Genomic DNA, 20,626 nt, shown 5'->3' with positions numbered 1-20,626 from the left:
CAACCTTCGACTGCATACATTATGATTGATAAGCTGTTTATCTATAATAATTAAATAGTTCATCCCCACTATTCGATTTCTCTTGACATGCAAGCTATCCACCTCATCACATAGGTCCCATCCACCCGCTACTAATATTTTTACCCCACTATCTTTGATTTTAAAGATTGTGCATCCACGTCATCTCTTTTGAGTCACACTGATTCGCATGTGTTCAATTGCTCGATGCGTCCCTAATTCCACATCTTGCGTTTTCTTTTCATTGAGGCTCCACATCTTCAGTTGGGTCTCTTCTCAATTTTTTGACATGGGCTTTCCTACGCCACTCTTCGTACATGGGCTCTATAGCGAAGCCTCTTTGGTCTTTGTTTCCAATTACTTCAACAAAAAATAAATCTCCCAATTAACCCTCTCTCTCCCACGTCTCATAAAAAGAGGACGTCTATCTCTTCTTCTATGCCGGTTCCTGTTCGTCTTCTCCATCCAATAATTGTATGAGTAACGGATGAAGTTGTTCTCCCCTTTAAGCACCCGGCCGTCGCCTACAGGTCTAGACGAGGAGGCGGAAGGATCGATGCTTCTAGAACCAACCGGACGTCGGCCGGAGACGCCGTCTCCACCGCGCAAACAAAGCCCGTGGCGTCGACCTTCTCCTACCTGGCTGTGTTCGGCAACTACCCGCGCCACGGTTCTTGCATTCGCCATCACTCAGTCCATCGAGGGCTTCACCACATGGTATGTTTCTCTTTCACACCTCACGTCCTCACCCGCCATACCTCGGCATCTCCCGCTGGCTTGATCTGACCTCTCCATCACGTGGTCTGCGTGCGCGTAGGTCCAAAGACAACCAGTGGGACACTAAGCAGCGTGTGGGGTCTGAGATGCCGTCGTCGTACCCGTCGATCTACAGGAAGAGTTCACCTGCTTCCTCTTCGCTAATGTCATCTTCGCCTCTGTGCTATGTTTAGGTATTGGGTCGTCGATCTGACGAATGTGTTAATTCCTTCGATCACGTCAATAGTCAACCATAAGTCAAGATTGAAGTTTCAGTAGAATTTAAGATGACACATCTTGGTTAAGCTTTTGAAGAAAATTACATTAGAGAATGAACTGCCAGCGCCTTAAATAACCTACCAAACCTATGATTACAGAGAGGAAAATGGATGTGTCTGGGGCCATGGTGTAGCCATGGTGATTATATTGTTTGACTCTTAAGGTGCACTTCTCTGATACGCGATTTAGGGTTACCAAGATACTCCTATATTTAGATGGCACCAAGAACCTTGCCCGTCAACAGGTAAGTGAGGTAACCACTCCCTTATCTTAATCCCCGACTATCTCTCAAATTAAGCTTGCCCTGCTATTTATTTTCTCATACAAGTTATAGTGCTTAGAGAATTTTGGAGCTCCCGTTGTCTGTTGGTACCTCTCTCAAACCATCACGCCATTTGATTCGTAGCAGACTGTTCCTATTCCACTCGGCTAAATTCCTATTCTTCATCTATTGTTCTGCTACTTACCATGAGGTTATCCTATATATGATTTACTGATTTTCTTTTAAAAAGTTGTATTGGCCTGGAATGCCTTATATAATTATGTTTGTAGATGAATGAATATTTGTATTATTTGCCATCCTATGATATTACTATGACTTCTATAATTATGTTAATAGATGAAGGAATATTTGTATTATTTGCCATCCAACAATACATGTTTATCGGTTGTTCTTCATCAGAGCATCTCCCCATTGTAATTAAAGGCATCTTATATTCTTATTTGCCCCATGGCATGCCATGTCTCTCAAATCGTCTCTCATTATCATCGCACACAAAATGGCAGCTCTACCTAAATATAAGAAGCAAAGGTTGGCGCGCTCACGAAGGCTGGTGTTCTTCTCCTACACTGATGGGCAGTGGCTCCTTTTCTTGGTCACCTTGGTAGTCACCATGTTTATTGCAGGGGATGGTGTGAGTCTGTGAGATGTTCCATACATTTTCATTCTCTATCCATGTTGGTCAGACAAGAGCGGTTTCTGAGATTCAAAATTTCCAATGTTGTGCCTCTTCCACGCCTTGAAGATGAAGAGGTAAAGTTGCATCATACATCACTGTGCATTGCTCCTTTATATTAAATAATTTTTCCAGTGATAAATGTCCAGAACACAAAAAAATATTGTATTGAATATGTTTATCTAATATGTCCAGTTAACACACTCGACATAATTTTTTCTTTGAAATTGTCAAACATGCTACCTTTCTTGGGTTCTACTGCTATTGTCGTATCAAACAATGGATTGTGTTACTCTTACAATTGTTTATGTATGGATGATTGTTTAGTGCTATATTGTTTGTAGCCGCGGTTTGTTAAGCTATCAGTACTGTAAATTTATAACAACGTCATGGTGTGCACCTTCAGAGTTATCATCATGATATTTTAAGCTGGCTAAAGTGAAGTTGTGGTTGTTTACGTCTTGCTGTACTTTAGAGAGTTGTTCTTCTAGACTGTTGGTAAACTATGATGTATGATTTCGTACATCAGGACACGCGTACATCCCAGCTGGCTACTCATGTCTTGAATGATCAAACGATGATTAGGTTTCAAGTGTACTTTAGCTGAATTGTAATATGTCCATATTTAATTTTGATATCCATATTTCCCATGTGATTAATCTTGGATACATAAATTTGTACATTTGTTTACAGGTTAACAAATGCCCCATTTGAAGTCACTACAAGCCAACCAAGTGTACTAGAATCATTTCAATGCTCTTACAAGCTAACCTAATTACTGAGGAGAGGAATCCCTGCACATTAGTGATACATATCTTTATGTTTGGAAAAACATGTTATTGTTCAACTTTTTTAAACGTAAATATCAATATCCCATTGGATCTATAACAAAAACATTTCAATTGTAAATTTGTTTGTTCAACATTTCAAGCCATATTTCCTTTACATCTAATGTGTGCTTTTCTTCATGGAAGGCAGAATGTTCCGCAACAAAGTGCAGGGTTTTATCTAGTTTCTTATAAATTTCACATCATTTGGCAACGACAAAGAATATATTTTAGTTTTGTCCCTAACTAGTAATTAATGTTTGCATGATCCTATGGTTAAGATGTACTAGTAATTGCTCTTCCGCAAAAAAAGTGAGGTAGTAATTGCTTAGTTAAGATAAGTTAATCATCTTTTATGTTTCTCCCTATTTTTATTAAGCATGATTTAATCTTCTTAATGCTCAATGCAAGGTGTAAACAAGAGAGAAATTCAAAGTATGATGGGTGTCGGTAGGTAGTGAGACCCTACACGAGAGGAGCAGTTTGATATGCTATGTCCTCTCCCATGGGTTAGCTAGTGTGACCTTTATTTCTGCATCTTCGGCTTCCTCACAACCATATATGTCCTATGGGTATGGAATTGGCGAGGACCACATATACAACGAGATGATACCCTGTGAGAATAGTTGCGATATGTTTCAATGAGATTTGATTGTACCATACATGAATATTTGGATTCATAATATATAAACTAAAATTGAATATAGATGGTATATACTGCATTTAATTTTTGTATAGTTGGAAAATATTTTTTGAATATAAGTAGCATAAATAATGAAAATGTTTTTCCCATACATTTCGAGGTGGACTTTTAATGAGGGGACATGTGTACATGTTAAGGTAAATAGTTGTAGTGAGAATAAACTAACACCAGTAAAAAACGCGCATTAGAGGTGACCCACGTAGGCGGTTTTGACTCAAAGGAACTAAGCCACCTCTAATAACATGCCCGCCTGCGGTTAATTTGTTATGCGGGCGATTGATAAAATAAAACCGCCTCTAATAATTCACTGAGGCGGGCCAAAAAATAGAACCGCCTACAATAATCTTACCTCTGCTACTTCTTGAGCTCGCGTTTGTTTTTCTCTTGAAGAGGAAATATTGCAAAAAAATAGATCGAAAACTTATATGATGGAAAATAGACCCGGGGCCATAGGTTTTACTAGAGGCTTCCCTCAAGATAGCAAATAATATGGTGGGTGAACCAATTACTGCCGAGCAATTGATAGAAAAGCACAAAGTTATGGGAAGCAGCGATTCGGTGCCCGGGCGCAGCTGGACCCGAAATCTCTCGCGTCCGTTCCAGGCTCGGGATGCGAACAATTATGGTATGAAACAGTGGTTCAAGCGTGGGCCCAAGACGTGGGAGGGACGAAGGATGCGGGCTGGCTAACTGGGCAGTGGACCAGGAAGTCAACGATTTGGCCAGGCCACGGATCAGATTAGGTGTCCAGCACGTCGGGGACAAGGGCGTCCCTCTCCTTTGGGCTGGGCTGGTTCGTTCTGGAAACCCTCGCCGCCACCCTGTTCGGGCCAAAACACCGCTATCTGACTTGCGGCGGCGCTCGTTCTTAGCCGGCGCCAACGGGGGGATGGAGGATGCTAGTATGGAGTTCGTGCTTGACGCCGTTGACAGGTTAGTCTTCACAGATCTGTAAATTGCTTTTGGGATTTCTTGAGCAGAATGCCACGCATGCAGAAGAAACCTGACGAACGAGCCTTGGTGCCGGCGATTGTTTTTCAGGTTTCCCCTGAGAGAGGAATTCGCTGACAACCTTGAGCACCCAGATCCGATTACCCTCGTCTTCCTGGCCGACGACGGAGCCGGTCATATGTGGTTCCCGCGGAATCTAATGCTATGGGTCTGGTTGTGCGGAAAAGGTCGGAGACGATGGAACAGGTAGAGCGCGTGAAGGAGCTCGCCGTGGCCGTAATGCATCTCCGACAAGGTCGGCGCAGTCGACTGACAGAGTCAATCCACAAGCGCCTGGCTGGATAAAAAGGTGTGAAAACAAAATCCTCCTTGCTGTTTGGACTGTATTTCCTGAACTCTGTATGCAATTTCATTTGTAGTGTACGTTTTTCATCAGAAATAAATAGTTTGATTTGTTGATCCTTACCAGAATTCCCATAGCGATAAGTAATCCAAACCATTTGAAGGCAAAAAATATATATTATGTGTTATTTATATTGCAGAGCCGCTGATATTAGACTGCTAGTACTATCGTGATAACGTTACTGAAACTGAGCATGTATGATTCCAAAATTCAGGCTGCGGCTAGGCAATGCGTGACCAGACTGGGCACCATGTCCTTCTCGAATGAGCACTCTGGAGTAGTCTTCCGCAAGTATGCAGAGGAGCCTCATAAGAGTGCAGATGCGAGTGTCGAGCGCTGATTAGGCTCTTGTGTGTGGTAGACAACAGTTGGTACATCACAGAGCACAAGGACTCTTAGAAATATGTGTGGAAAGATTAGCCGTGAACAAGCTGAGGATGATGTCATGAAGACGCTGGAGGTGTTTGCTGATATTCTTGCCGGAGACCCTGGCCTCACCTGGTGGTCAAGAACAGTGGGGTGTTAGCTCTAAATCTGTAGAAGATTGTGAACAGGATGATATAAATTGGGATGAACTAGGGAATGAAAGCCAGGAAGATGCAGAAATGGAGATCGGGATCAACACGATACTGAGCAGGGGGACATAGCAGTTACAGAGTGGCTTGATAGGTTTAGAGGGATTTTTTATCCGTGTTTTGTGGTAAAAATCTTGCTTAGTGGGAACTAGTATTTGTGTGCTACCTGTATCTCATACGGAACTGATTGTGCTTTGTTCATTTCCGACGCAGGAAGAGCTTTGTAGGGATGATGCTGAAACTGACTGGGATTACATCAGCACTATGATGAATTCAGAAGTGATGGGCTATAGGATTGACTGGCTGAAGAAGGTAAATGGATTGGCTACCACAAACCTAGCAATACTATTCCCTATGGTACTATCTGTCTGATTTTGTATGTGTGTTATTGAACAAATAAACTTTCAGTTCATGTTCCCGGTGAATTTAATGGATCGTTAGTCATTGTACATCCCGGATACGGAGAGGAAAATTATGATGGTGCTTGACCCTACTGAGACTGATCCAACAGATGAGATGAAAATCAAACATGAGGAACTAGCAAAGAAGTTCCAGCATAGGTTCTGCACCATATTCAATGACTTTCGGTGCTGGGTTGGTGACACCCGTGGATGGTCATTTGTGTACCCGTTGGTGGGGCAACACGAGCCATGCAGCAGGTGTGTGCGACTGCCTTGATCATGCACATGGTTGTTGTAGTTTAGGAAGGAAAAAAAACGTATACAGTTTGTCTAATTCACATGTAGATGTTTTCTAAGGATGTCACATCTAAGCTCCTACAAATAACACAGCAATAAGGAACAAAAAACTGGGACAAAAAAATAGACCACAAACATAGTGGACATCAAGTTAGAATTATGTCACATCTAGATGTATCCTAAACAGACCCAAACGTATAACCCTTTTTAATGTACATCTCGTTTGCTTTGCAGGTAAGACAGTGGAGTGTATATCGTGCACTACTTTCGGACTGATTGCAGCTTGGCAAGATCTTTTGGCTGTGCGAGTGATGAACGTTAGATTAGCTTGATTGAGATCACGTGTCATTTTGCATCGGAAAACCCCTGCCAGCTTGTACGCGTGGCGAACTATGGACATGGGTCGTGTTTCGAGATGGAAATCTACTTAGTTTAAATTACTGTACTCACGTGTTAGATGTTATGTTATGAGTGGCCATCTGTCTAAATTGGCACATTCTGAATTTGGAACTACTTATGTTTGTTTGATCTACTGTTTGCATGCACTCTCTCAATGACTCTGATCATATGCCGTGGAAAAAAAATTACCATGGATATGTGCAAATTTGTGATGACAAAGTCTGCACAATCATATTGAGTTTCTTCTTTATGTGCTTGCCAATTCAAATCAGTTCCTGGACCCTCTGAGTGTACAAATTGTCATTGTGTTTGTGTTCACGAAAAATGTACCCGAACTACACAGATGTTAATTGCCAAAAATGGGATGACCAAAATCTGCAACAACATGTTTTGTTTCTTTTACATGTGCTAGCAAAATGGAATTCATACATGGGACCTGAGGTGGTATAGAAACACACTTCCTTTTTTCTTTTCCTTTTTGCATGAAACACTTCATTAACATCATAAAGACCAATACATAAAAACCAGCATGTCTACAACTAGTACATGGGGGAAACAGGCTTAGTGCTAGAGGGAGCCACCTTCAGTAATTACGCAGGTCCGAGCGTTCAAAACAACTTTGATAAACAGGTTGCTACGGGAACTAATGTACTGAAGCAAAGTACGCCACCACGACAAACAACTTCGATTACTTTATTATTTTTTCTCTGGTAACCGGCGCCGGACCAGCCAGGCTCAGAAAAATGGCTGAGCCATCCGCTGGCAAGCTGAGCCGCAGCAACAGTGCGATGTGCCGTCGCATTGATTGTGTGCCTGGCTGGACTAATTTTTGGAGTATACGGTAGGGAAATACTTCACAGCGCGCAGATCCATATGCAAACTAGTGGTGTAGATAACGGGATTATCTGCGCACGGGCTCAGAAACAGATATTCGAAAGTTATAACGATATCTAAGGCAATGGTCATGAATATAGGCATCACGTCCGTGTCAAGTAGACCAAAAAGAATCTGCATCTACTACTATTATTTTACACATCGACCACTATCCAGCATGCATCTAGAGTATTAAGTTAATAAAGAACGGAGTAACGCATTAAGCAAGATGACATGATGTAGAGAATTAACTCAAGCAATATGATGAAAACCCCATCTTTTTATCCTTGATGGCAACAATACAATACGTGCCTTGCTGCCCCTACTGTCACTGGGAAAGGACACCGCAAGATTGAACCCAAAGCTAAGCACTTCTCCCATTGCAAGAAAGACCAATCTAGTTGGCTAAACCAAACCGATAGTTCGAAGAGAATTACAAAGATATCAAATCATGCATATAAGAATTCAGAGAAGATTCAAATAATATTCATAGATAAGCTGATCATAAATCCACAATCCATCGGATCTCGGCAAACACACCGCGAAAAAGTATTACATTGAATAGATCTCCAAGAAAATCGAGGAGAACATGGTATTGAGAATCAAAGAGAGAGAAGAAGCCATCTAGCCACTAGCTATATGGACCCGTAGGTCTGTGGTAAACTACTCACGCTTCATCGGAAGGGCAATAGAGTTGATGTAGAAGTCCTCCGTGATCGAATCCCCCTCCGGCAAGGTGCCGGAAAAGGTCCCTAGATGGGATCTCACTTGTACAGAAGTTTGAGGCGGTAGAAAAGTGTTTTCGTGGATGTCCCTGGTGGTTTGGGGATATATGGGAATATATAGGCGAAAGAATTAGGTCAGGAGAGGCACGAGGGGCCCACAAGGGTGGGGGCACGCCCTACCCCCCTGGGCGCGCCCTCCGTCCTTGTGGCCGCCCCGTGACTCCTCCGACTTCATCTCCAAGTCTCCTGGTTGTCTTCTGGTCCAAAAAAAAATCATCGCGAAGGTTTTATTCCGTTTGGTATTCCTCTTCTGCGAAACTCAAAAACAGGGAAAAAACAGGAACCACCACTGGTCTCTAGGTTAATAGGTTAGTCCCAAAAATAATATAAAATAGCATATTAATGCATATAAAACATGCAAAACAGATAATATAATAGCATGAAACAACAAAAAATTATAGGTACGTTGAAGACGTATCAAGCATCCCCAAGCTTAATTCCTGCTCGTCCTCGAGTAGGTAAATGATAAAAACAGAATTTTTAATGTGGAATGCTACCTAACATATTTATCCATGTAATTTCTTTATTGTGGCATGAATGTTCAGATCCATAAAATTCAAAACAAAAGTTTAATATTGACATAAAAACAATAATATTTCAAGCATACTAACAAGAAAATGATGTCTTCTCAAAATAATATGGCCAAGAAAGGTTGTCCCTACAAAATCATATAGTCTGGCTATGCTCCATCTTCATCACACAAAATATTCACATGCACAACCCCGATGACAAGCCAAGCAATTGTTCCATACTTTTGATGTTCTCAAACCTTTTCAACTTTCACGCAATACATGAGCGTGAGCCATGGACATGGCACTATAGGCGGAATAGGTGGTTGTGGAGAAGACAAAAAGAAGGAGATAGTCTCACAACAACTAGGTGTATCAACAGGCTATGGAGATGCCCATCAATACATATCAATGTGAGTGAGTAGGGATTGCCATGCAACGGATGCACTGGAGCTATAAGTTTATGAAAGCTCAAAAGAAAACTAAGTGGGTGTGCATCCAACTTGCTTGCTCATGAAGACCTAGGGCAATTTGAGGAAGCCCATCATTGGAATATACAAGCCAAGTTCTATAATGAAAATTTCCCACTAGTATATGAAAATGAGAATATAGGAGACTCTCTATCATGAAGATCATGGTGCTACTTTGAAGCACAAGTGTGGTAAAAGGATAGTAACATTGCCCCTTCTCTCTTTTTCTCTCATTTTTTTGGGCCTTCTCTTTTTTTGGATTTTTCTCCTTTTTTTATTTCCTCACAAGGGACAATGCTCTAATAATGAAGATCATCACACTTTTATTTACTTACAACTCAAAAATTACAACTCGATACTAGAACAAAATATGACTCTATATGGAGGCCTCCGGCGGTGTAACGGGATGTGCAGTTACTCAAGAGCGACATGTATAAAAAATGATGAAAGGTGGCTTTGCCACAAATACGATGTCAACTACATAATCATGCAAAGCAATATGACAATGATGATGCGCGTCATAAACGGGACGGTGGTAAGTTACATGGAAATATATCTTGGAATGACTATGGAAATGCCATAAAAAGTAGGTATGGTGGCTGTTTTGAGGAAGGTATATGGTGGGTTTATGGTACCGGCGAAAGTTGCGTGGTACTAGAGAGGCTAGCAATGGTGGAAGGGTGAGTGCGTGTAATCCATGGACTCAACATTAGTCATAAAGAACTAACATACTTATTGCAAAAATCTATTAGTCATCAAAATAAAGTACAATGCGCATGCTCCTAGGGGGATAGATTGGTAGGAAAAGACCATCGCCCGACCCCGACCGCCACTCATAAGAAAGACAATCAAAAAATATCTCATGCAACTTCGTTACATAACGGTTCACCATACGTGCATGCTACAGGACTCACAAACCTTAACACAAGTATTTCTCAAATTCACAACTACTCACTAGCATGACTCTAATATCGCCATCTTCATATCTCAAAACAATCATAAGGAATCAAACTTCTCATAGTATTCAATGCACTTTATATGAATTTTTTTATTATATCCCTCTTGGATGCCTATCATATTAGGACTAAATTTATAACCAAAGCAAATTACCATGCTGTTTAAAGACTCTCAAAATAATATAAGTGAAGCATGAGAGTTTATTAATTTCTATAAAATAAAACCACGTCGTGCTCTAAAAAGATATAAATGAAGCACTAGACTGAAATTGCCTAGCTCAAAATATATAAATGAACCACATAGAGTATTCTAATAAATCACGATTCACGCGTGTCCCTCTCAAAAGGTGTGTACAGCAAGGATGATTGTGGCAAACTAAAAAGTAAAGACTTAAATCATACAAGACACTCCAAGCAAAACACATATCATGTGGTGAATAAAAATATAGCCTCAAGTAAAGTTACCGATAGACGAAGAGGAAAGAGGGGATGCCTTCCGGGGCATCCCCAAGCTTAGGCTCTTGGTTGTCCTTGAATATTACCTTGGGGTGCCTTGGGCATCCCCAATCATAGGCTCTTGCCACTCCTTATTCCATAGTCCATCAAATCCTTACCAAGAACTTGAAAACTTCACAACACAAAACTCAACAGAAAATCTCATAAGCTCCGTTAGTATAAGAAAATAAATCACCACTTTTGGTACTGTTGTGAACTCATTCTTCATTTATATTGGGTGTAATATCTACTGTATTACAACTTTTCCATGGTTCATACCCCCCCCCCCCCCCCCGATACTACCCATATAATCATCAAAATAAGCAAACAACACATAGAAAACAGAATCTGTCAAAAATAGAACAGTCTGTAGTAATCTGCACTACTAGGAAAATGGCTATAGCTAATATGGACATTAATGGCGCACCATGTATGTGGTGCGCCACTGAGCAGTGGCGCACCAGATATAGGTACGCCATTATTGGCCACATTACTAATGGCGCACCTGGTGTGTGGTGCGGCATTACTAGTTTTGAAAAAATATATAAAAAAAATGTTAGTAACCAAACTAGTAATGGCGCACTATCCCCTGGTGCGCCACTGCTAACATTTTTTTTATCTTTTTTTTCAAAACTAGTAATGGCGCACCACACACCAGGTGCGCCATTAGTAACCCTGGTTACTAATGGCGCATTCTTAGGTGGTGCGCCATTGGTAACCTGGGAGCAGCTAGATATTTTTGACAGCCACCTACCACACTCACTTTCCCCACTTCATTCTCTCCACCTCTATCAAGCTTGGTCTCGGCTGCCTCCTCCTCCTCACCTCATTTGCACCATAGATTCACCCAAATTAAGTGGTTAAATTTCCTTTTTTTGATAGGTAAGTAAGGGCAAAGCTTTCTTTATGTTCTAGATCTACTTTTTTCTCCCTCCAACAACGTACACACTTTTTATGGCCTAGATCTACGTATGTTTGTGTTGTTGCATATGTTTGTGGTGTTGCATATGTTTGTGTTTGCAGGTACCGGTATTTGAAATGCGATAGTTGCCAATATTTTGCCGGAATGTTGATTCATTTGCGTTTCGGCGAGAATTTGGCACTATGCATTCTTTTTGGTCCTATTTTTAGGCAAAGTCATGCCAAATTTTTTTGCGTTGTAAAATATCGTTTTGCTCTACCCCGCACGCGACCATGGTCCGCATGATGACCGAAGGCATCGTGAATAGGTTTTTGAGCTCCGCGAAGGCCGAGATGCTTCAAAAGAACGAGACGGAGATAAGATGCCCATGTCGAAGATGCAAGCTGAAGAGCCTTATGGACCCGGATTCCGGACAGGTGCGGGACCACCTGCTCTTGCGTGGTTTCATGGATGGCTATCGGTGGCAAGGTGATGAAGATGATTATGAAGTCGTCCATGGGGGCCGGGCAAGAAATAAGGAAGGGCAGCAAGACAACCGCGGCGAGGGCGGGCGAGAAGATGAAGAATCTCCAGGACATGATCACGAAGTAGATGCAGGACATGGTCATCATGTAGAAGATGCCGGACATGATGATGAGGAAGATCAAGACGAAGGGCATGATCATGAAGATGAAGATGCCGTAGCAGACGATGATGGACCATCGATGGGCTGGGTGCAGGACCCTTAGATTCAAGAGCTGCTTCTCAAGCAGACGGGTAACGCAAGAGCTGCCGCCCGAGAGAAAGGCAAGATGGATCAACTTGAGATAGACGCGGTTACTCCATTGTATGAAGGATGCAGGCCCGAGGATACCCGCCTGAAAGTAACGCTCATGGCTCTGGAGATGAAGGTAAAACACAAAATGACCGACGCATGCTTCGACGAGAACATGTCATTCTGGCACGAACGTCTTCCTAAGGGGAATAAGTGCCCGACCAGTTTCGAGGAGGCGAAGAAAATCAGGTGTCCTCTGGATTTACCGCACGTGAAATACCATGTGTGCATGAACAATTGCATCATTTATCGGTACGAGCACGCGGAGTCTACCATATGTCCGGTGTGCGGCGTCACTCGATACAAGAAGAGGAAGAAAGCTCCTCGAAAAGTGGTGTGGTACTTTCCGATCACTCCTCGTCTGCAGCGGTATTTCGCGGACCCTAAGCTAGCAAAGCTCCTGCGTTGGCACATGGATAGGGAGGAGAAGAAGCAAGAAGATGACGGAAATGATCCGGAGATAAATAAAAAAGACAAGATGCTGAGTCACCCTAAGGATGCGAGCCAGTGGCAAGCGTTGAACTTCGAGCACCCAGAATTTGGGGACGATCCAAGGAACATAAGCCAATTTAATCTTCTTTCTTGGAAAAAGTGTTCCATGCCCTTCCTTAATGGAAATTGAAATCTAATGTTTCCTTCTTTCATATCAATAATTGAAATCTAATGTTTCCTTCTTTCATACCAAGAATAATAGGACATGTAGGATTGCAATCTATATCAAGAACAATGATATCTACGGGCACATAATTCCTATTTGCAACAATAAGAACATCATTGATCCTTCCCATAGGTTTCTTAATAGTGGAATCCGCAAGATGCAAATTTAAAAAACAATCATCAAATTCACAGAAACCTAACACATCACATGAAGTTTTTGGAATCGTAGAAACGCTAGCACCCAAATCACACAAAGCATGGCACTCATAATCTTTAATCTTAATCTTAATAGTAGGTTCCCACCCATCATAAAGTTTTCTAGGAATAGAAACTTCCAATTCAAGCTTTTCTTCAAAAGATTGCATCATAGCATCAACGATATGTTTAGTAAAAGCTTTGTTTTGATTATAAGCATGAGGAGAATTCAACATGGATCGAAACAAGGAAATACAATCTATTAAAGAACAATTATCATAATTAAATTTCTTGAAATCCAAAAGAGTGGGTTCATTGCTACGTAAAGTTTTGACGTCTCCAATCCCACTTTTATCACTTTTTGTATCAAGATCTAAAAACTCCAAATCATTGGGATGCCTTTTAACTAAAGTTGACTCATCTCCAGTCGCATCTTTATCAAGATTTATATTGGAAAACAAAGATTCAATGGGAGTCACATCAATCACTTTAAGATCTTCATCATTATTTTCAAGGAAACTAGAAGAACACGTTTTTACAAACCAATCTCGCTTAGCACGGATCTTAGCGGTTCTTTCTTTGCACTCATCAATGAAAATTCTCATAGCTTTGAGAGACTCATTGATATCATGCTTGGGTGGAATAGATCTAAGTTTCAAAGAATCAACATCAAGAGAAATTCTATCCATGTTCCTAGCCAAATCATCAATCTTAAGCAATTTTTCTTCAATCAAAGCATTGAAATTCTTTTGCGAACTCATAAATTCTTTAACACTATTCTAAAAATCAGAGGGCATCTTGTTATAATTTCCATAAGAATTGTTTTAGGAATTGCCATAATTATTAGAAGAATTACTAGGAAACGGCCTAGGATTAAAATTACCTCTATACGCATTATTACCAAAATTGTTCCTACCAACAAAATTCACATCCATAGATTCATTATTATTTTTAATCAAAGTAGACAAAGGCATATCATTAGGATCAATAGAAGCACTCTTGCTAGCAAACAATTTCATAAGCTCATCCATCTTTCCACTCAAAACATTAATCTCTTCTATCGCATGCACTTTTTTACCAGCGGAAGATCTTTCGGTATGCCATTGAGAATAATTAACCATAATATTATCTAGGAGTTTACTAGCTTCTCCTAAAGTAATTTCCATAAAAGTGCCTCCCATGGCCGAATCTAAAAGATTTCTAGATGCAAAATTCAATCCGGCATAAATTTTTTGTATAATCATCAACAAATTCAAACCATGAGTAGGGCAATTCCGTATCATCAATTTCATCCTCTCCTAAGATTATGCAACATGTTCATGATCAAGTTGCTTAAAATTCATAATCTCGTTCCTAAGGGAGATGATTTTGGCGGGAGGAAAATACTTGGAAATAAAAGCTTCTTTACACTTATTCCATGAATCAATACTATTTTTAGGCAAAGATGAAAACCAAGTTTTAGCACGATCTCGAAGCGAGAACGGAAATAGTTTCAACTTAACAATATCAGTACCCACATCTTTTTTCTTTTGCATATCACACAAATCAACGAAATTGTTTAGATGGTTTGCGGCATCTTCACTAGGAAGGCCGGAAAATTGATCTTTCAGAACAAGATTCAGCAATGCGGCATTAATTTCACAAGATTCCGCATTAGTAGCGGGAGCAATCGGAGTACTAATAAAATCACTATTATTGGTGTTGGAGAAGTCACACAATTTGGTATTCTCTTGAGCCATCATGACAAATCAAGCAATCCAACACACGAGCACACAAAAGCAAACGAAGAAGACGAACGGAAGAGGGTTGAAGAAAAGGCAAAACTTTTCAAAATTCATTTTAGAAGTGGGGGAGAGGAAAACGAGAGGCGAATGGTGAATAATGTAATGCAAGAGATGAGAGTTTATGATGGGTACTTGGTATGTCTTGACTTGGCATAGATCTCCGGGGCAACAGCGCGAGAAATTCTTCCTGCTACTTCTTGAGCTTGTGTTGGTTTTTCACTTGAAGAGGATGTTGGAAATATGCCCTGGAGGCAATAATAAATGGTTATTATTATATTTCTTTGTTCATGGTAATTGTCTATTGTTCATGCTATAATTGTGTTATCCGGAAATCGTAATGCATGTGTGAATACATAGACCACAACGTGTCCCTAGTAAGCCTCTAGTTGACTAGCTCGTTGATCAACAGATAGTCATGGTTTCCTGACTATGGACATTGGATGTCATTGATAACGGGATCACATCATTAGGAGAATGATGTGATGGACAAGACCCAATCCTAAGCATAAAATAAAAGATCGTGTAGTTTCGTTTGCTAGAGCCTTTCCAATGTCAAGTATCTATTCCGTAGACCATGAGATCGTGCAACTCCCGGATACCGTAGGAGTGCTTTGGGTGTGCCAAACGTCACAACGTAACTGGGTGACTATAAAGGTACGCTACGGGTATCTCCGAAAATGTCTGTTGGGTAGGCACGGATCGAGACTGGGATTTGTCACTCCGTATGACGGAGAGGTATCTCTGGGCCCACTCGGTAATGCATCATCAGAATGAGCTCAATGTGACTAAGGAGTTAGCCACGGGATCATGCATTACGGTATGAGTAAAGAGACTTGCCGGTAACGAGATTGAACAAGGTATTGGGATACCGACGATCGAATCTCGGGCAAGTAACATACCGATTGACAAAGGGAATTGCATACGGGATTGATTGAATCCTCGACATCGTGGTTCATCCGATGAGATCATCGTGGAACATGTGGGAGCCAACATGGGTATCCAGATCCCGCTGTTGGTTATTGACCGGAGAGGCGTCTCGGTCATGTCTGCATGTCTCCCGAACCCGTAGGGTCTACACACTTAAGGTTCGGTGACGCTAGGGTTGTAGAGATATGAGTATGCGGAAACCCGAAAGTTGTTCGGAGTCCCGGATGAGATCCCGGACATCACGAGGAGTTCCGGAATGGTCCGGAGGTGAAGAATTATATATAGGATGTCAAGTTTCGGCCACCGGGAAAGTTTTGGGGGTCACCGATATTGTACCGGGACCACCGAAAGGGTCCCGGGGGTCCACCGGGTGGGGCCACCTATCCCGGAGGGCCCCATGGGCTGAAGTGGGAAGGGAACCAGCCCTTAGTGGGCTGGGGCGCCCCCCATGGGCCTCCCCCCTGCGCCTAGGTTTGGACACCCTAGGGTGGGGGGCGCCCCACTTGCCTTGGGGGGCAAGTCTCCCCCCTGGCCGCCGCCCCCCCATGTAGATGGGTCTTGGCCGGCGCCCCCCCCCCTCCCAGGGGGCCTATAAATAGGGGGGAGGGAGGGCAGCAAGACTACAGCCTTGGGCGCCTCCCTCCTCCCCTGCTACACCTCTCCCTCTCGCAGAAGCTCGGCGAAGCCCTGCCGAGATCCCGCTACATCCACCACCACGCCATCGTGCTGCTGGATCTCCATCAACCTCTCCTCCCCCTTGCTGGATCAAGAAGGAGGAGACGTCGCTGCACCGTACGTGTGTTGAACGCGGAGGTGCCGTCCGTTCGGCACTCGGTCATCGGTGATTTGGATCACGGCGAGTACGACTCCATCAACCTCGTTCATTGGAACGCTTTCGCTCGCGATCTACAAGGGTATGTAGATGCACTCCTTTTCCCTCGTTGCTAGTATACTCCATAGATGGATCTTGGTGATGCGTAGGAAAATTTTAAATTATGCTACGATCCCCAACAGTGGTATCAGAGCCAGGCCTATGCGTAGTTACTATGCACGAGTAGAACACAAAGCAGTTGTGGGCGTTGATGTTGCCAATTCTTCTTGCCGCTACTAGTCTTATCTTGTTTCGGCGGCATTGTGGGATGAAGCGGCCCGGACCGACCTTACACGTACGCATACGTGAGACAGGTTCCACCGACAGACATGCACTAGTTGCATAAGGTGGCTAGCGGGTGTCTGTCTCTCCTACTTTAGTCGGAACGGATTCGATGAAAAGGGTCCTTATGAAGGGTAAATAGAAATTGGCAAATCACGTTGTGGTTTTACGTAGGTAAGAAACGTTCTTGCTAGAAACCTATACAAGCCACGTAAAAACTTGCAACAACAATTAGAGGACGTCTAACTTGTTTTTGCAGCAAGTGCTATGTGATGTGATATGGCCAGAAGATGTGATGAATGATATATGTGATGTATGAGATTGATCATATTCTTGTAATAGGAATCATGACTTGCATGTCGATGAGTATGACAACCGGCAGGAGCCATAGGAGTTGTCTTTATTATTTTGTATGACCTGCGTGTCATTGAATAACGCCATGTAAATTACTTTACTTTGTTGCTAAACGCGTTAGCCATAGAAGTAGAAGTAATCGTTGGCGTGACAACTTCATGAAGACACAATGATGGAGATCATGGTGTCATGCCGGTGACGAAGATGATCATGGTGCCCCGAAGATGGAGATCAAAGGAGCATAATGATATTGGCCATATCATGTCACTATTTGATTGCATGTGATGTTTATCATGTTTTGCATCTTATTTGCTTAGAACGACGGTAGTAAGTAAGATGATCCCTTATAATAATTTCAAGAAAGTGTTCACCCTAACTGTGCACCGTTGCGAAGGTTCGTTGTTTCGAAGCACCACGTGATGATCGGGCGTGATAGATTCTAACGTTCGCATACAATGGGTGTTGACGAGCCTAGCATGTACAGACATGGCCTCAGAACACACGCAATACACTTAGGTTGACTTGACGAGCCTAGCATGTACAGACATGGCCTCGGAACACGGAGGACCGAAAGGTCGAGCATGAGTCGTATAGAAGATACGATCAACATGGAGATGTTCACCGATCTTGACTAGTCCGTCTCACGTGATGATCGGACACGGCCTAGTTAACTCGGATCATGTTTCACTTAGATGACTAGAGGGATGTCTATCTGAGTGGGAGTTCATTGAGTAATTTGATTAGATGAACTATTATCATGAACTTAGTCTAAAATCTTTACACTATGTCTTGTAGATCAAATGGCCCACGTTGTCCTCAACTTCAACGCATTCCTAGAGAAAACCAAGCTGAAAGATGTGTTGGAAATATGCCCTAGAGGCAATAATAAATGGTTATTATTATATTTCTTTGTTCATGATAATAGTCTATTATTCATGCTATAATTGTATTGTCCGGAAATCGTACTACATGTGTGAATGCATAGACCACAAAGTGTCCCTAGTAAGCCTCTAGTTGACTAGCTCGTTGATCAATAGATAGTCATGGTTTCCTGACTATGGACATTGGATGTCATTGATAACGGGATCACATCATTAGGAGAATGATGTGATGGACAAGACCCAATCCTAAGCATAGCATAAAAGATCGTGTAGTTTCGTTTGCTAGAGCTTTTCCAATGTCAAGTATCTTTTCCTTAGACCATGAGATCGTGCAACTCCCGGATACCGTAGGAGTGCTTTGGGTGTGCCAAACGTCACAACGTAACTGGGTGACTATAAAGGTGCATTACGGGTATCTCCGAAAGTGTCTGTTGGGTTGGCACGGATCGAGACTGGGATTTGTCGCTCCGTGTGACGGAGAGGTATCTCTGGGCCCACTCGGTAATGCATCATCATAATGAGCTCAATGTGACTAAGGCGTTAGTCACAGAATCATGCATTGCGGTACGAGTAAAGAGACTTGCCGGTAACGAGATTGAACAAGGTATTGGGATACCGACGATCGAATCTCGGGCAAGTAACATACCGATTGACAAAGGGAATTGCATACGGATTGATTGAATCCTCGACACCGTGGTTCATCCGATGAGATCATCGTGGAGCATGTGGGAGCCAACATGGGTATCCAGATCCCGCTGTTGGTTGTTGACCGGAGAGGCGTCTCGGTCATGTCTGCATGTCTCCCGAACCCGTAGGGTCTACACACTTAAGGTTCGGTGACGCTAGGGTTGTAGAGATATATGTATGCGGAAACCCGAAAGTTGTTCGGAGTCCCGGATGAGATCTCGGACGTCAGGAGAGGTTCCGGAATGGTCCGGAGGTGAAGAATTATATATAGGAAGTCCAGTTTCGGCCACTGGGAAAGTTTTGGGGGTTACCGGTATTGTACCGGGACCACCGGAAGGGTCCCGGGGGTCCACCGGGTGGGGCCACCTGTCCCGGAGGGCCCCGTGGGCTGAAAGTGGAAGGGAACCAGCCCCTAGTGGGCTGGGGCGCCCCCCTTGGGCCTCCCCCCTGCGCCTAGGGTTGGGAACCCTAAGGGGGGGGGGGGGGTTTCCCCCTTGCCTTGGGGGGCAAGGCAACCCCTTCCCCCCCTTGTGGCCGCCGCCACCCTTGAGATCCCATCTCTTGGGGCTGGCGCACACCCCCCCAGGGGCCTATATAAAGGGGGGGAGGGAGGGCAGCACACAACAGCCTTGGGCGCCTCCCTCCTCCCCTGCAACACCTCTCTCTCTCTCGCAGAAGCTCGGCGTAGCCCTGCGGAGACCCGCTACATCCACCACCATGCCGTCGTGCTGCTGGATCTCCATCAACCTCTCCTTCCTCCTTGCTGGATCAAGAAGGAGGAGACGTTGCTGCACCGTACGTGTGTTGAACGAGGAGGTGCCGTCCGTTCGGCACTCGGTCCTCGGTGATTTGGATCACGGCGACTACGACTCCGTCATCCACGTTCATTGGAACGCTTCCGCTCGCGATCTACAAGGGTATGTAGATGCACTCCCTTCCCCTCGTTGCTAGTATACTCCATAGATGCATCTTGGTGAACGTAGGAAAATTTTAAAATTATGCTACGATTCCCAACAGTGGCATCATGAGCCAGGTTTATGCGTAGTTACTGTGCACGAGTAGAACACAAAGCAGTTGTGGGCGTTGAGTTTGCCAATTCTTCTTGGCGCTACTAGTCGTTTCTTGTTTCGGTGGCATTGTAGGATGAAGCGGCCCGGACCGACCTTACACGTACGCTTACGTGAGACAGGTTCCACCGACTGACATGCACTAGTTGCATAAGGTGGCTAGCGGGTGTCTGTCTCTCCTACTTTAGTCGGAACAGATTCGATGAAAAGGGTCCTTATGAAGGGTAAATAGAAATTGGCAAATCACGTTGTGGTCATACGTAGGTAAGAAACGTTCTTGCTAGAAACCTACAAACCACGTAAAAAACTTGCAACAACAATTAGAGGACGTCTAACTTGTTTTTGCAGCAAGTGCTATGTGATGTGATATGGCCAGAAGATGTGATGAATGATATATGTGATGTATGAGATTGATCATATTCTTGTAATAGGAATCACGACTTGCATGTCGATGAGTATGACAACCGGCAGGAGCCATAGGAGTTGTCTTTATTATTTTGTATGACCTGCGTGTCATTAAATAAACGCCATG

General features: G+C 43.1%; 1 long non-coding RNA gene across 1 annotated transcript; it reads left to right on the top strand.

The window, feature by feature from the left end:
• The first annotated feature begins 841 nt into the window (after positions 1 to 841).
• Positions 842 to 6,797, top strand: LOC120967304 (uncharacterized). Its single transcript, XR_005761115.3, has 6 exons — positions 842 to 2,086; positions 2,703 to 4,472; positions 4,581 to 4,839; positions 5,682 to 5,780; positions 5,877 to 6,127; positions 6,401 to 6,797. It is a non-coding gene; the product is annotated as an uncharacterized lncRNA (long non-coding RNA).
• Positions 6,798 to 20,626: the final 13,829 nt, after the last annotated feature.

This window comes from Aegilops tauschii, chromosome 6 (genome assembly GCF_002575655.3).
Source record: "Aegilops tauschii subsp. strangulata cultivar AL8/78 chromosome 6, Aet v6.0, whole genome shotgun sequence".
Classification (NCBI taxonomy): Eukaryota; Viridiplantae; Streptophyta; class Magnoliopsida; order Poales; family Poaceae; genus Aegilops; species Aegilops tauschii.
This window is presented reverse-complemented; position numbering and strand designations above follow the sequence as displayed.